This window comes from Sparus aurata, chromosome 8 (genome assembly GCF_900880675.1).
Source record: "Sparus aurata chromosome 8, fSpaAur1.1, whole genome shotgun sequence".
In the NCBI taxonomy this organism is placed as follows: domain Eukaryota; kingdom Metazoa; phylum Chordata; class Actinopteri; order Spariformes; family Sparidae; genus Sparus; species Sparus aurata.
Genome location: NC_044194.1, coordinates 17,600,085 through 17,618,390, shown reverse-complemented (window position 1 = coordinate 17,618,390; position 18,306 = coordinate 17,600,085). Strand labels below are relative to the sequence as shown.

The following is an 18,306-nucleotide window of genomic DNA, read 5'->3' as shown; positions in this document are numbered from 1 at the left end:
AAGCAGTAGTTCCCTTCGCATCTTGTAAAAGCAGTAAATTTGACAGCATTGCCAGTTTTACAACGTTCTGTTACTGAGGAAACCCTTTTCTGGAGCTGCGAAGGCTTTTGTCTCCCACTGCTACTGGCAACTATTGTTAACCCTGATCCCGAGATGCAAGATGGCCACCATAACAATGCAGAGGCTGAGGGAAGCCATCTGCTGAGGCCAATAAAAACATCACGGGAAACTGCAACCCGAAAGACCTCCACCTGCCCCGCCCCCTTCAGCCCTGTGAGGTGTGACAGGCAGTGGACACTGCAGCAGAGGAAGTGGTATTGTTCATCAGCAGATGGGTGGATAAGTGCTGGGTGGAGAAGATGGCAGCAGAAAGTGTGTTCCAATCATAATAAATCATAGCATTTCTGTTTGATAATCAAAGAAATATTTATATTCTTAATTTTGTGAAGTCCAGGTTTTAGATTATTTACCTAATGACCTTAAGATAAAAAACTACACGCATATATTTTTTATCAGGGAAAACCCTCAGTCCTGGCCTCAGATGAAAAATGGTCAGTGCTTGGTGAACAGAAGACAATCCTAAATGTCTTAGAGCCTTTACTAAACAGAGATAACAGCAGTCGGGTCAGAGGCAGGGCATCAGAGCCGAGCATCAGTTGCATAACAAACCCAGCAGGAGATTTTTATCAGCGGATGGACACTGGGTATCAGGCCTTGGACAGATTCTTATAAACATGCACTCACATATACAACTGAGACAGGGATGTTGTTGTTTGTTTCAACTTAATGACTGAAGTATGATAGTCATGAGAGACAACCTTGGTATTTTTACTACAAGTGAGGCAAACTTTTGACTTGAGATTGGCACTGGAGCATTTTTGGACCCTTTAGCCCTTGCTGTACTTTGTCAGCGAATGGGCTGGGGTAAGTGATGAGTGATTTGACGATTTTAGTCAAAGTTGTGATCAATCTCGGAAGTGTCCACTATCTACTTTGCTAGTCAATCATGGCAATGGCGGTATTTAATGTCCTCTTATTTCTGTTTCCAAACTTTACATGGCATCTTTTATAACCAGATCTGCACAGTGTGAACAAAACTGCGCACTTATGAAGCCAACTAGATCACTTCACATGGCTCTTCTATAGCAACATCGAAGATGAGGAGCTTGTGCCAAAAGACAACTTTGTGTTTTAGCGATGGGAGAAATGAATTGGCTATTGTATGTCAGGCTATAGACTACAGGGCACATACAAACTGAAAAAAGAGACTACTTTGTAAGGGTTAGGATTATGAATAACTGTTTGAAACTGCCACAATTGGAGGCAGAATGAAAAGCCGCCATAGGGAGCGGTGAGACGTGATAATAGCTTAAGCATGCCGATAGTGGGGCACATTTTCAGACAATCTCTCCTGGAAGGCATTCATAGTGCTGTGCTCGTTTGTACCCATCCAAAGAGAAGGTAAAGCTGTGTAAAGAACATTTAGGTCGGGATGATTAGTGTGACTGTCAGACCTCTCATCGAAGGACCCTATACTTTTCTCATTGGCTCAGAGCCCTGGGTGCTCAGAGGTTAGGTCAGGTCTACAGTTGGACCCTTCTCCACAATGTAGTAACCTACAATGACAAAAACTCTACACATGTGGCACCCTGTGTGAACGTTGGTCTGGCTACAAATTTGTAAATCAATCTCTGATTCACAAATACGTGGCACACTGGTGTTCAATATGTTAGTCAGCACACAGATTACTCAGCGGCCCGCACATTCATTTCATAAAAGGACTTGGACTCTTCCTTGATTCATCCTGAACTGTTTTTTTTTTTATTCGCTGTGGTAGGTCGAAGAATCAGCCAAGTGGAAATGTGATGACACACTCGCGCACATCATTTTCCACGCTGAGCTGGTCCTCAAACTGTGAGATCGTTTATAACACTCTTAACGGTGCATTGCAAGTGTAAGACATTATCAACTCAGAAAGTGATACTATCACTGTCAGTCAGCCATCTTGGTTTTGTAGCTTTGTTGTTGAGTTTTTGTGCTTGTCGAGCCTCAAATATCTCTGGGCATTAACTTTGTGATAATCGGGCAATGTTTTGCTGCTGAAATTGAATCAAATCCACAACGCTTGTATGCAGGTGGCGCCGTCAGTTTTTTTTTCGAAAGGTTACTTTATCGGGCCTCTGACTTGATGTCAGTGATCTGTTGGCTGGCTGCTGCTGCTTCATGCTCTGGAGGCCCGCCTCTCCCCAGCAGCTGCTTCTCATAAAGATTTCATCCTCTCCTCCATCCCTCTGTCCCTCCATCCCTCTATCCAGCCCCACAGAAACAGCTAACACCATGACATCATCATCCCCTCGCTCGTTCTTCCCCAAACTGCTCTTTTTCTCTCTGTCATTTCGAAACACCTAAAAAGGGCACAGTCGCTTAAGGCCCACGCTGCATTTAACGGTTATCAGGACATGGAGTCACACAAAGCAAGCAACCAAAAAGAGGCAGTGCGTATGAACCACTTGTCATCCTTATGAGTGAGGTTTTACATAAAACTGGGCGAGGGAGAGAACACGATAGCTCAAAATGGGACTTATATACTGTAATGAAAAAAAACGATTTGTTTTCTCGTTTTTTTCTGCACCCACACTGAGTCGAGGACCCTATCCCCTGCAAGATGTGGCTCATGGCAGCGTGTGCCAAAGCCTCGCCTGCAATCAATTTAACGCACCACTGCACATTTAGCCAGCTCTTTCTGGCAAACTTGGCTGCTTTTTACTCCCTGTCCTGCACTCTTTTAGTTCTCCCTTTCATTCCCACTCAGTCTTAGAGTTTGCAGGGACAAAAGTAAGATGGAGGAGGGAGAGAAGAATAGGAGGAAAGGATGGAGGGGGACTGATTTTTTTAGTCCTTAACCTCTCGTTCTCTTTCATACCAAACCATACAAAGTCTTACCTGCTTCTGCAGATAATTCATGTTCAGTCAAGTTGTTTCAAGCACTGCAGGGTTGCCAGATCTGACAGATCTGACATGAAGTGCTTGGTTTGAGCCATATAGGGGTTTTGACTGACATGCTGCCTTGACCTGCAAGGCTTTGACAGGGTTTTGCCTGGTTCCTGAAGAAGTAGAAAAGGAAGGGCTGATGGTGAAGGACAGATGGGAGGGAAGGAGAGGGTCGGGCAAATAAACAATGGAATTTTATCTGGGCTCGGCAGTCTCCCTCTCTCTTTTTCTCTCTCTGTTTCAGTCTCTGTGTCCTGTTCAGGGCCCCTGCTGCTTTCCCAAGCTGATTTCATAGCAGGGCCTTGGACATGAGCCAAACAGGCCAACTCCATGCCTGTATCTCTGTTTGTATCTGCCCATGCATTGCGACTGACAGCCAGAGAGTACGCTACAAGCCAAAAAAGCCGACCCAGATATCGAATCCATTTTTTGCCGCATGGTGTGTTTACTTCTCTCTCATCTTCATCTCTTTATCTCTCTGCTGTCTAATTCTATCACACGCATTACTTTTCCATCAGCTGCCTTTCCTTATCTTTCCGTTCTATATACAACCACAGACCACAGGGATCTGTGTGGTATGATGAGTAAAGATGCCTATCAGCCTTGAGGGGTTGGATGGCTTGTACATGCACATACAGCGCTTGTTCAAGTCATCCAGCAGCCCAGTGTCCTGTCCTACAGACCCATTGATTGCCCTCCAGCCCTGCTGTGCTGTGTCCTCTTGCCCTTCCACCTCCCCCCTGCTCCCTCCATTGTTAGGAGAGGATGGACGTGAGACAGTATTGAAACTGGGTTAGCCGCAGAACCAGACAGGAACTGACGGGGGATACCACAAACAATTAATTTGTCCCTGCATGCTTTTTTGCTTATCAATGCACTCTAAAAATATAACACAAGTTTCCATTGTTGTATTTTCAACTCCACACATGTAGCATTTCTTGTTTTTGTGGTTGTTGTTTATAGAGGAGACTCCTGACGGCTTGAGTGCCTATAGTCAATCCCGCTGAGAGCTGGAGAAGAATGGGCCAAAATATTACCTCAGAAAATGTATAAACAAACCTTAATTATAATCGGGACCACAGAGAAAGCCAATATAGATGTAATTATGGTGCACAGGCACAACCAAGGGACAGACTGTGACACCATTACGAGGCCTCTTATGCATGTAATGAATAGTTATGTTCTTGTTTGTGCCCACAAACAGACAGGAAGTGTGATGTGACCTGCAGGAAGTTGGTGCAAGACCGACCTCTCGTGTCTTCCTGAAATGAAGTCACCAGGATTTTTTGCAGAATTGCAGAATTCTCCCCCCGTACAGCAAGAGCTTGAGTTCATTGTTGATAAATGGGAAAGCTCTGACTACCGCAAGGTCAGAATGGCAGAAAAGGGAAGGAAAGCTGCAGACAAACTCAGCAAAATCCTTCCTTAAAGTCCTTCTCTTGCTCGCTCCACCTGTCAGAGTTTACAAATGACCATCCCGTAACAGTTGAACTGCAGGCTTTCCCTTTGGAGTTTGTGGCTTCCATTCCACATTCCCCTGACTGCAAACGGTGCTGCTTGCATGCTAACGACGCACTAAAGTCTTCAAAGATAAGCCCTCTCTAGAAATAGAAGTTTGGAGAGGGGGCCTTTGACACTGCTGTTCTGATAAAAAGTAAAAAATCAAGTAGATAATTGAAAAAGATTTGAAGAAGTGTAGCTTTTGTTTTGTTTTTTAAACCTGGACTGACCTGGTGGAAAATTGGAAAACAAATGAGTTCTTCCATCTCAACAGTGGCATTCAACCTAATGCCAACAAATACAAAGAGGCCTTAACTAGCTCAATGAAGAGAAGGGAAGCCTCTCTCTCCCACAGAAGAAGACAAGATCATACCAATGAGGAGAGGAAAAGACCTAGAGGAGGAGGATGAATCCGTCTTGGAGGCAGAGCAAACAAATCTCTCTCTATCCCCCCATCTAGGAGGGGGTGTCATGTTACGTCTCCTTTCAGAGTCGGAGCATCTGTCCTTCGCTTCCCTCCCACAGCCATGTCAGCCCCTCCTCTTAACAGACAGAAAGCTCCCGTCAGCAGAGCTCCTGACTCATCCCTAGTCTGCTCCCAATTGCTCTGCTGGCTCCACAGACCAGTGCTCATGCCAACCTGTTTTAAACATCTCTCATTTGGACCTACAAATCGCACCAAACACTGCTTCTGTGAGATCTAAGAATCCACATTTGGTACTTCAGCCCAAATGGTAAGATTTAGTGACACCAAATGTCTTTGTAGAATATTTCAAATGAATGCTTTTACTCCCAGCTTCATCAATGGCCATAACCTTCAAATTATGACGCTTTACCCACCCTTCTAGCATCTGCTTTGCACGTGTAAGCCTCCGCTGTCATGTTAGCACTAATATGTCATTTGCAAATTCTGGCTGGACTTTTAAAATAAAGGCTCCTCAGTCAAGTCAGCAACAATACGTAATATACAAAATCTTTCAAAAATGAAGGGTGCTGATACACAGTTTGTACAGACAAATTATGATTTTTATGTCATTAAAGCTGTCAAGCTGTCACGATTTGGTTAGCGTTCAGAAAGAACAGCTACGTGGTTGGGGTAAGTAAAACATCCTAGGGTTAAAAAAAAAATTATGTGATGTAAAGTGATGTTACTCACGTCACATAAACATGTAATTTGCAAACGTTCACTGACCTACGTTACATAGATTAGGTAAAGGTGTTTCCATCTCAGCGTAAACATCAATATAAAAATATCAACATCTACTTAATGGATTGGCACCAAATATTCTATCTCTATTGCTCCCAGATAGTTTATTCTAATGACTTTGGTGAGCCCTGCCATTTCCTGTGGTTTTGAGTTTAATTTATCCACCATGAAATCTGGCACAGACATTCATGTTTCTTTTGGGATCAGTTATAATTACTTTTGTGATCCCTCAGATTTAGCGCTTAGCTGAAATTGTCAACATGCCTACACACTAAACTAAGTTTAATGTTGAATATAGAAATAGTATGTCAATCAAACAAAAGCATCCTCTTTGTCATTGTGAGCATGTTAGCATGGTGACCTTAGCTCAAATCACTGTTGTGGCTTAGCACATCCTCATAGCAACTAGTTGGAGACTCTGAGTCAAAGATATATTTCCATCTATTCATGTGTGGCAATATTAAGAATCTCACAAGTCTGCTGTCCCTTTAAATATTTCTGTTTTCAGCTACTTTCCTTCCAAGTACAAATTACCCCAAATCATGGCCTCATCCGGCCCTAAGACACAAGATGTTATGGTGTAGATGCACCTGTGGTTGGAGACCTGTGGCTGCAGCCAGCATAAATCATCACTGACAGAGTAAGTAAGGCCATTGACAGGAAAGCTCTCCAAACAAAAGAATCCATGGAGTTCGTCCTGGCAGGGCGCCTCGCTGTTTGGCAGGCGGTGATGATTTTCAATGGATGAGGTCATTCATGAACAGCCACAGGTAATATGCTAGGTGATAAACACACACACCTACTGTCGTCTGCAACCGCAGCTGTACTTTGTTTCACCATGCCCTTAAATACAGACAGCAGACGTGGCATACACCTCAGAGAATGTCTATGCTGTTAACAACACCCAAAGGGCCTGGATTTTACACACTCATCAACACGTGTCACTGGATACACCATCATTCATAAGGAGAGAAAAGATTCCCTGCAGCGGGCAGTATTTACAGCTATCTGATATTACATTGTGCTGACACACAATGTGGGAAACTTAATGATAAAACCTTTCCTCTGTAAAACAGGCTCAGCCGCAGTGAATGTGCAGCCCTGAGTGGACTTACATATTCTTTCAACAATAACCTGGCTTCCTCAGCACACTAACATTATTCTCTGGGCTCCAGATCAAATTTCTCCTCCAAGCCGCAGTCTCTGAGCTGAGCTCTGATGCCAAAATCCTCTCCTCTCCTTCTCCTTCCTGTTTTATCCCCCCTTCACATTTTAAGGGTTCCGCTTGAGAATTCCCACCATCTCCCCCGTCCCATCCCTGCTCCCCTGCTCCTCTGCATGCCTGCACAGAAACAGATTTTTATAATTCACCCGCCAATCCCCGGGGGAGCCGAGCAAGGCGAGAGCTTGGGAAAGTGCTCTTCCGGAGTGTAAACTCGAGAGTCGGAGTCAGAGCCGACGTTTTTGACCTCCACACACCCCGTGACCGACAATTGTGAGCCTCAGCCAAGACCGCCAGTGGACAAAACACTGAGTGAAACAAAGACGGGTGTTTAGCACCGCCAAAGGAAGCCAAACCAAACTGATCTGAAGGGTGTGTGTTTTCATCGTCATCTCCCAAGGAACCTCAGAACAAATTGTACTCAACACATGGCAAATATGCTTTGTAGTCTGAATATTAGGCAGTTAGCGAAGATTAAATCAGAGCAACTGCAACATGCTTGAGAAACAGTGAGTGATTAAAATACAAATTTAAAAGCATTATATTTGTTTGTTTCTTATTTGCATTCCTAATATGTATCTTTTTTCAACATCTGTTGCTATTGTTGTACAACCTAATTCCAAAAAAGTTGGGACACTGTGCAAAACGTAAACAGAATGCATTGATTTGCAAACAACTTCCGAGGAGAGGTCTTGCTCTGACACCTTGTGAGGTGAATTGTTGAAGTTGTTGCCTTATCTGTCAAAATCAGTAAAATATACAGCCATGACTTTCAAATTAAATTCCGGTCTGCAGTTCCTCTAAATGAACTCCTTTTTCCAACTCTGATTCATGATTTCACTGTCATCTTCTTGCAACAACTCACATCTTGCAAGATTTCAGAGCAAGACTTCTCTACGAGCAACACTTGTGTTTCTGGTCACAAAAAGGATCTCTTAATTCAACAAAAAGTTTGGATTGGTTTTGGCAATGTTGTCAGACACTGAATAAAAACCCAAGCCTGTGACTTTGATTGTCAGAGTTGCCCCACAGGATTACACTGCAGCCATTGAAGCCGTTCTGCTGGACTGGTTACATAACTTTTGATAAGTACGAATGATTTAAACACTAAATATCGGACCTAGGTTAAAAAATACCAGAATTCGCCTTTAATGTTCAAACTGATTAACGATCATTTTTCGTAAATATTGACTCATTCTGAATTTGATGCCTGCAACACGCAAGTTTGAGGAACCACGGTGTCCCAGCTTGGAATCAGTCAGTGCGTTTACATGACACTCAAGAAAACCAAATTACTGTGTTAGTCTGACTATGGTCAGATCTATAAGATGCATGTATAACCTTAGTCTGACTAAAATTGGACCGGATCAGATTTCTCATAGTCGAATTAAAGCACCCAGATTATTCGATTGATAGTCGCATTACTCCTGCATGTATACGTTCCAGCGGATCGGAGTGCATTTTGCACTCTGCGCAGGCACGAGATTTTTCCCCGGGGCCGTGAGCCGGAAGTAGACGGGCGGTGGCGGCGGCGGCGTCTTTCCTCCGAAATCACCACAAGAAAGAGAGCCATTGTGCCCCTAGTTTGTGTAATTATCATGTACACCATATACAAAGTGTACAAAGATGTAGCTTCGTCTCGCTCTTCGTACGCCATCTTTCTTGAATGCCGAGGCAGCTGGTGATGTAATGAGGTCAGCCGGAGGTGTCTCTGTTACCACTAGTTGAAATGGGTACAGCGCCACCTAGCATACCCTGGTATGACATGCTCCGGCCAATAATCCGATTTTCTCACCGGCATGTATACTCGGATAATTGCAGTCTGGTTGAGTAGCATAGTCGAACTATGGCTGTAATCTGACTAAACTGTGCATGTAAATGCACTGAGTGTTTTACAGTAATGAGGTGTTTTAACCCCATGTTAACCAAGAAATAAGTTATTTTTTAATCAAACATTTAGTTTCAGTTTCCTTAAAATGAAAATGCATGGAACAAGTTACCTTTAAAAACCTGTTGATCTAATCGCTTAACTACAGCAGCGTTTTATAAGAACTGCTGAGCAATGTAACAAGGAGACAAAATAATTTCTACAAAAACTGATAGTTTAGCTCATTCCTGTCTAAATTAAACATCTCAACAGAACTAAAAAAGTCTGATTGACACCAACGGACACTATATAGCAGCACAATAAAGGATGATATCATTGTAATCATCATTAGACTGGAGACAGACAAAGATATAACTACCACTTTCCCTCTCTAGAACCTAACAAGACAGTGTTTAGATATGATTTGGTATGATCAAAGCTCCTGTGTGTCTGCCATGTGTCTGGAGTATCTACTCATTAAGTTGTTACACTTGGATGAAGCCCCAGACATTGTTTTCATTCTCATTATAGAGCAGATCCCTTAATTGACAGGTAAACAAAATTCTTGTCATTCTCAGCCAGAGAAGAGAAGAGAAGAGAAGAGAAGAGAAGAGAAGAGAAGAGAAGAGAAGAGAAGACCGATTTCAAGGTCATTGCTCTTGCAGTTTTTCCATCTCAGATATTACACACACATGCTGCACATAACCAAACTAACAAAGCGTGCTCTAACCTTTTTCCCATTTTGCTTGGAATACTCATTATGACATGGCAACTCGGGCCCGAATCAACGAGCCGTGCAGCCACATCAGAGTCACACTTTAAACCCAGATGGACAAATTCCTTTCCAGACGGCATTTCTTTGTTCAAGCAGGGGATGTTAAGCAAATGGTAAATGCATGTTCATGTGCAAGTATCCATGTGTTTTGGTCTATATTTCTGTGTCCATGCCTGTTTTCCTGCATGTGACTGTGTGCATGTTCTGGAGTGTGTGTGTGTGTGTGTGTGTGCGTGTGCGCTCAGGCCAATGCCACTGCCACACACTGCCAGTGGGCACGAGCTGCAACAAGCCAAACCAGGATGGAAACATTGAGCTTTTACATGCTGTTCATCAGCATGTCACCAGCATCGGTTTGCTGGATTGATTCTCTGAGCCCACATCGAACCCCCTGCCATCAAAGTTGAGCTGCCGTCTTTGCCCCCTCTCTCCAGACTGAACTCTGCTAGAGATTCATGTTCTGTAGTGCAGTCTCTGTAAACAAAACAGCAGGATGGGGATTTGGCCTGACATATCTTGTTAAATGTCCTAATTGGGAGTTGCAGCAACTGGTTTCTCTCAACCCCATAGTCTGATTTCTTTTTGAATACAGCTCAAGACAGTTAGCAGAGCGAAAGCGCCAGACAGAGCAACAGCTTGCAAGCGACCGGCTTTGAGAGAAAGACCGTGCATATATATGTGTGTGTGTCAGGGTTAAGGGTGCATCTAATGAAAAAAGCCTGGTCAGCTGCCAACTGGATAAACGTCTCCAGCGCAGTGTGATGGAATGCATTATCCATGCATGAACGCATGTATGTGTGTTGGTTTAAGTCTTACAAGGACAACGTTACGGGTGTCTAGGATGGTATGCATTATCCATGCATCTGAGTGTGTGTGTGAGGAGGGGGTTGCTTCTGATCAAACCCATTGCCATCTAGCAACATCACAGACAATACCCCCCTCCACGCACACCATATCTTTGAACCAAGAGATATTCTTTCACCGTCACCACAGGACACATTCTTCCTGAGCACGTCACTGTGGCAACAACAACAGCAACTCGGGGACGGCAGGAGATTGGCCCGGTGGGGTCTTTAAGTTGCAGGCCGCCCTGCAGAGTGCCCGTCAAAGGCCAGTTCCTGTAAGAGGAGGGGCTCACGGGCTGTAACCTCCTAAAGCCCTGCTGTCACTTCTCTGAGTGCAAAACAATAGAGAGGACAGATGTCACTGACTGCATCCAAACACACAAACACACCCCTGAGGAAAACGCAACTGTAGTGAAACTTTGACAAATCATGAAGGTTAATACAATACATGTATGAAGAGATGTGTTGTCAAAAATACTGAAATACTGATTCAGAATTTGAGGTAGGACAAAATATCGATACTGTAAAATATTGTGGTACTACCTCTTTAGATTTTTGTTATCTGGCGCCAAATATCAGTATTTTGGTTGTCGTCAGTATGTGTGATAAAGAGGCACAAAGCTGAGACTTATGTGCACTTGTTGTACATTGTTTCCTCTCAGTTTGTGTCAAATCCTGTGAAACTGACACTGCAATACAGTGAATACATACATAATGCCTTTTAGGCACATTTTGTATTTTTCAGTGAGTCAGATATCATCATGTATCAATAGATGATTTTCCTGCAAGTTGCAATGATTGTCACAGAATTGCTGTATCGTGATACTATCGTTATCAGGGGCAATGTATTGTGAACCATATTATAACATAATTCTGTGATTCCCAACCTTATTCTCGATATTTAAAACTGTTTCAATAGTCATTTCCTGTGGTATTGATACATCAGTAGCTTTCTCAGTCTCTCTTCTTTCTAACAGTGAGTTGCCACTCGCATGTTATTTTGAAATGCTTACCTGAAGAGAAAAAAATTATACTGTTCACTTCCACTAGCCGAGGAAAGAAAAGTCACTTCTTCTTGTCATGTTACAGCCTTTTGTTACAGTCAGTTTTTCGCAAAGGTATTGAATATGGTATCAAATATTTACTTTTTGATGACGTATTGACGTAAAGAAGAAGAAATTCCAGTATTGTGACTCTACTGAAGAAAACGTATGTACTTGCTACACATTCATACTCATAATTATGCCCTCGCACACTAATATATATACATGCACACAGATCTGCTGTGCATGTTTGTAAAACGTGAGTGTAAAACTTGTCTATATGTGTGTTTAACAGGTATCTAATAGTTAACTTCCTTCCAATTTGAGCCCATAGTGTCAACGTGACGTTAAACACTGTCTTCCTGGACAAATTTGCACTCTAGTGACTCACACCAATCATCAAGACCGATTTCACCACTTCAGCATGCTTCCAAGGAGAAAGTCATAAGCTGACTCAGTTGTGAGAGATGACAGGCTTGTCACGACACTAAACATCTGGCGTTCAGGTTTTCAGGAATTTTCTCTTTTTTCCCCCTTTCAAAGCACGCATATGTATGAAAAAAAATCCATTAACTTTCGTTGAGTAGACCTCGTGTGTCGCTCATGTTTTGATGTGTCAGGACGTTATTGTACGCTGGAAATCATGAGTCACAGAGAGTGACGAGAAATACGAGCAGTGAGTGAGGACGCCATGGAGCTGAGTGTGTCAATATTTTGGTGCGAAAGACAGAAATGAGAGAAATAAACAGAAAAATATGCAATTAGAGAAAATGGCAGTGAGAAACGGATGAGTTTGTGTCGGAGTGAAATGAATCACTCAGAGAGAGGGAGAGACTGTGGATATTCTGAGTGGTGAATACAAGGTCACAAATGCCCTCTTTTTCCACCACAGTGCACATTGTTTTGCACAGCAGTCATGCAGACAGTTAGCCTCTGCCTCGGACACAGAATGTAAACAACTGACCCAATCTGACAGACCACTGTGTGTGTGATAGTAACACTGGTAACAGACACACACACACACACACACACACACACACACACAACGGCTCCACAGCAGAGTCCCTTTACAAGATTGCAGCCCACTTATTACAACCTTGCTGACTAGCAGACAGACAGTCCCTGACTCTTTATCTCCAACTCTATAAACCGTCTCTTCGCAATGCCAGAGAGTCAGCCAGTCTCAATTCAATAAACTCTCAACTCTTCCAAGTTGAGCAAATACAACCTCAGGACTGACAGAAACAGGAGAGCACAGGAATGTTGATTTGTAGTCGGTAAAACTCCCATTGACCTGCAGAAGGGGTTCATTTATGCCGTATGAGAATAACACTGGATTTAAGAGCCAGTACAGAAAATTGTTCTGAGTCAAAGAAGCTGCATATTAAATATACATGTATGTCCCATCGTTGCATTTTCCATAGATCTTGCTCTGTGGTTTAATGATTGCCCAGAAGGCTGAACTAAAAAGGTCTGAGGAAGCTGCTGAGGTGGATTACGTTGGCTGATTGATAACCATCTCCTAAGGGTCAGTGCTTGTAGGACACAGCGGACATTCCTGTTGCACTGTGGTATGACATGCGACAGAGGAGCTTTTCTATCACATGAAGTGATATGGATGAGTCACACCACAGAGAGACACAAAGATACATGGATGTGCATCAAACTTAAAGGATAAGTTCACCCAAAAATGACAATTTTGGTTTTCATTTTAGTAGTCAGTCGACAAAGTATTTCGGGAGCCTCACAGCAAGACAGCATTGCAGCTGAAGCAGACCTATAGACTTGTTTTAGAAGGTAAAACAACAAAAACACAAAACATAAAATAATAATCCATGTTTCTGGTAGCCCTGATATTGCAAATTGATTTCAGAAGACGTTATTTACACCTTTTTTAAAGCCAAATTCTTCACTGTAGCTGCTAAGCTTAAAGCGCACACCCTGTTTGAAAATAACGTCTTTCCAATCAGGAGAGACTTGGATTACCCCAGACAAGCTGTCAGGAGACATTTTATGTTTTTTTTTTTTGGTTGTCCAATCACTAGTTAAAGAGAATGCTGCAACACTGTTTTGCTGTGAAGCTCCAAAAGCGTCATGCTACTTTACATTGACATGGGGCTTGAGTAGATAATGACCATGCAGATACTGAATGTACAGTTTTGGATCTGGATATAGATCTTATCCTTTAAAGGGGTTCTGTGGATGCTTTTGACAACAAGCGGCACTGTAGAGTGATATTTTGATGAAACCACGTATATCTGCCATATTTTGTTTGAGTTATAGATTGTCAGCCAAAAGCAAATTCATGACATCATACATATTTCTTCTGGTTGCACAGTAGATAGTTGATTTTTGAGTTGCTAGTCAGGTCTGTATGTGTATTTGCCAGTTCAATAAAACAAGAGAAACGTCCATAAAAGAAAAGGGTCAAGAATTGATACGTAAAAGTTGTCTCTGTTTCAACATACTGTCAGTTGATGGCAAAAAGGTAATAATACAGCAATTAAGAGGATAAAGATTTGGTCTTGCAAGTTTCAAATTATTCCCAAACAAACAAAAAAAATGTTTTTTGGGCCAAGAAATACATTCAAGATGTTTGGTAGACCTTAATGTGGCATTGTGCTGAGGAAAATACACAAACTTGTTCATACTGAAACTGGTCAGATTAAATATTGTCTCAGCAAATGATATGAATCATTATTATTTCTCTGGAAACATATCGACTTCTTACAGTAAGTCAAATACAAACACTCATTCACCAGATTCAGCTTCATGAAATTTGTCGGAGTCTTTGTTAACAAGTGGTCTCTGCTTCATTCAGTCACCTGTCGAAAAAGTCTTGTTTCCTGCGTCTGTTTAGCTGCTGTGTGTGTCGCTGCTCTTACAAGTTGTCCTGTTTGTATATCTGATCCGGAGAAACTGCTGTTGCATAATCTTTCTGTGACTACTTTTAAGGCCACCAAGCACAAGGTGGTTCACCAGCATCGCATTTGTCTACTTATTGTACCTGTGTGTGACCGCAGGTATAAAGTAAAAACTTGCAAACCTACAGTAGCTGCAAACTTTCATTAACACCTGGTATTATTGGTCATTAGTCCTAATCTTTGAAAAACTAGCTTTTAGGAGCCGCCTGAACTCCTCTGTCCTCCCTTGGGAGGTCTCCACCCCTGCCTGCCCACTCACAACAATACAGGCGCTGGGACTCCGCATGAAGAGGTGCCTTTGTTCACCGTGAAGAATGCTCATCTCGCTTATCCTCTCCTCTTTTCTCCCTCTCCCCCTCAACAAGCCGGTTTGGAATGTGATGGCTTGAGCGTGAACTCTGAATGTTATCCAAATGGCCACCAAACCATCCATCTCCACTTTGTTTTCATTTAATAAGCAGATGAGAGCTGACAGCCATTGAACTGTGTGACTCTGTATGTGTGTGCGGGTGTGTGTATGTGTGCTCACGTGTGCTTAGATACTCCAGTAAGTTACAGACGAGTCTCTTGTGGGCAGCAGTAATGGACTTTGTGCAGATAGTTTCAGACTGGCTACACTTGAGCAACACTCAGGCGTGCTTTGAGCCTAAGTAGTCCAGGATGAAAAACGGCTCAGATAAACACAGACAAAACCACATCCAAGCATTTAACCAACTATATTGTTTCCTCTGTACATGGACGCACACATGCATGCTGACACATTCAAGGGCAGGTGCAAGGATGTAAATTTACACTGCAGGGAATATGTGAGAAGGGTTAAATAGATGTACATTCTTGAAGATGGATTAGACCGAGCAAATCAGTTTGGATAATAAAAAAAAGCATACAAACATGTATACTATAGAAAGAAATCCCAGTGTTTACTACAACTTTACTGGCATGGCTGGAGAAGATTTTTCAACATGCAAATACACACACTGTGACACACACACTGTTTACGTTACCTCTCTGAGCTGGGTGAGCCCTGATGAAGTGCTCTTGGAGTAGTTTCTCATTTTGCGTAACCTGACCCCACAGAAGACAACATCCACTTGCATGGTTCCTTTCCTTCAGAGTAGTTTTCCTTTTCTCCCCCCCCCCCCTTCTCTCTCTCACTCTTCCACAGTTTGTACACCCCTTACCCCTGCCTCCGACTTCTCTCACTTTGCATGGCCCCTGCCTGTACCTCACACATGTATGCAGACACAGAGCGCACCTCCAAAGCGCACAAAAAGTTTGAAAACAGCACAAAGACAGGGAGATCCCTCCTCCCTTCCAGCCTCCGGAGCTAAAATGTTAACAGCTTCTCCCCTCCACTCTCAGCTCTGAAACACACACACTCACTCATTCGGACTCCTATCTCTCAATGACGCCGGCTCCTTCTCTGTCTCTCTCCCCCTCTCAAAACTTTTCCCACCCCTCCTTCCCTCATGACACCCCCCTCCTTCCTTCTCCCTTCCCTCTCTCTCTCTCTCTCTCTCTCTCTCCTCCCTCTCCATTTTCCATCATCGCCCCCTTCCACATCCCCTCCCACCCACCTCAAACCCCCCACCGCTGAACTAATCTGCAGCTGGCTGGCCGATTGGAGCCCTAGTTGCCGGGGAGACTGAGTGTCCTGCACTGGAGCAGGAAGGGGCAAAGCTGAGCACGACTGAATACATAAATAAAAGCCTCCTTTGGGAGCCAATTAAAGAAGCCCAAGGGCAGCCCTTCCTCTCTAAATGAGGGGACAACATGTTCATCTTTTTTTTTTCTTTTTTTAATTTTTATCTCTGTTTACTGGTTCACATGTGCCAGTCAACAGCAACAACAACAACAATGCCAGCTACAAGTAGAAAAGAGGTTTTGTGTGCTGAGTGCTGAGTGCTGAGTGCTGTGTGCGGGGTGAGACAGAAAATGGTGGTTGGCAGTGTTTGGGTTGATTACCACTGACCTCTGCTCAGCGTGAATACAAACTGGGGTGTCCAGCTCACCATCGGGCCTTGGGCTGCAGAGTTACTCAATAGTCCTGTGGAAAGAGTCGGAAACAGAAGTGAGAAAGCAGGAAACAAGGGCGGCATACTGATGACTGGTGTGATTAATAATTAACCTCTCCACCCCCTATGGGCCCTCTTTGGCAAGTCCATTATTACAAATGTATTTTCCTAAGAGGAGAACGTTTTGAAAACCTGTAATCTTTGTACTGAACATATGTCAGGGGCAGGGTTATTAAATGATGGGCAAGGCATTTAGAAATTTGATCTAAGAATGGAGATTAGCAATTGAATGATTATTCCACCAATCAAATATGGATCTAGAGAAGCATTTCAATAATTGTAATTGTTGAGATCAGTTTAAAGTTGTTTAAGCAAATGTTTGTCATTTTTGTCGCAGGATTTGCTTCTGTACTTTGTATTTTGAGTGTGACTTCTGCAGCAGTTTGAGAATTTCTTTTTTTCTTTTTCAATTTCTGTTTAATATTCTCTATTCTCTGACATTTTGTAGACAAAATAATGACTCAAGAAACTGATCTAGTTAATGGCATCTGATATATTAACACGTCATCAGCATTTTAATGTAGACTGAAGCTTTTATGTTGTTACCTACTTTGCTCACTGTTTGGTAGTTTCAATGCACTTTATCTAATAAACAAGGCACTTAGAAATGTGATGTAAAGATGGAGATCACATGTGACATCTGAACACGTGTTTTGAATGTAAAATTTTAATCTGCAAAGAAAATAGTAACAACGGCTGACATCGATTGGAAATACTCAGGCAATGTACAAGTACCTCAATTGCTACACTAAAAACACAACTGTAAAACTGTACATGCACACACGATCGGGTATCAGGTTTGCCCTGTAATTTAATTACACCCCACAGATGTGCTATACAGCTATCAGTATCTCTATCACCTCCATCACCTCAGCAGACCAACTATCCTGCTGACCTCTGAGCCCAAACCCTGACCTCGCCTTTGAAATGCAAGAGAGATCTGAAAAGCCTGGCTTGTCCATCAATAGCTGGTGGGGGAAAGAGAGTGGGAGGTGGGGGCTAGTAACATCTGTTTGGCGTTTATCCCACCTTATTGTGTTGCTGAGTCCTCTATCAGGCCTACAGCTGGGATCCTGGGAGCGCACTGAGCCCACTGTCCAGGGGACTCGCACCGTGACTGGGAACATGGCTAGGACAAGTTCTCAGTCCTTGATGGTGCAACGCAGGCTGTTTGCGAGACCTCAGGAAATGACAATAGATTCAAACCCAGGGTGTGTTTTGTTCCCTGTCTCCTCCTTTCCCTTATGACCATGCGACAGATGTTACCAGCCATACAAACGCAGAACAATTTATATCCAAAACTACACAGTGCCACTTTAAAGTAACTGAGCCATTGTACATGTTTGTAATTCCAACTATGCTTTCCCTACAATAAGAACAAACGTCCGCTCTGAAATTAAAAAAAGGAGTTTATAAGCAAAGAAATATGTAAGTTATTTTACTAAACTTTCCATTCATCTGTCCTTCCTTGGTTTCCTTGCGTCCTTCTTATAGGAGGAGGGAGGAAAGGAGGGAGACAAACGGAACGAGCACCCAGAATAATTTGTGTTATGTCTCCATCTGTAGGGCAGTTGACGTCTCTGCATATTATTGGGGGAAAAGTTTTGTAGTCAAATATTAACTATACGTGTGAAAGTGTGTAGTTAGCTGTGAAATACTGGTGGTGGAGAGAGACAAATAAGTTTGTGATCCATCTAAATTTGTGCCATGAGTCAGACATACACTGAACAAAAATATAAACGCAACACTTTTGTTTTTGCTCCCATTTTTCATGAGCTGAATTCAAAGATCTAAAACTTTTTTCTATAAGAACCCGGACACATTTCTGCTTAAAGGATATGTTTCTCAAAATACCAC

At 42.8% G+C, this 18,306-nt stretch overlaps 1 protein-coding gene across 2 annotated transcripts in view; it reads right to left on the bottom strand.

Annotated features, from left to right (window-relative positions):
• The window catches only part of si:dkey-82f1.1 (DENN domain-containing protein 2A), a 38,091-nt gene extending 22,262 nt beyond the window's left edge, over positions 1 to 15,829 (bottom strand). For both annotated transcript variants that reach the window (XM_030426672.1, XM_030426673.1), the window contains exon 1: positions 15,379 to 15,829. The gene's annotated coding sequence lies outside the window, so the exon portion shown is untranslated. The remainder of the gene's footprint in view (positions 1 to 15,378) is intronic.
• Between the last annotated feature and the right edge of the window lie 2,477 nt (positions 15,830 to 18,306).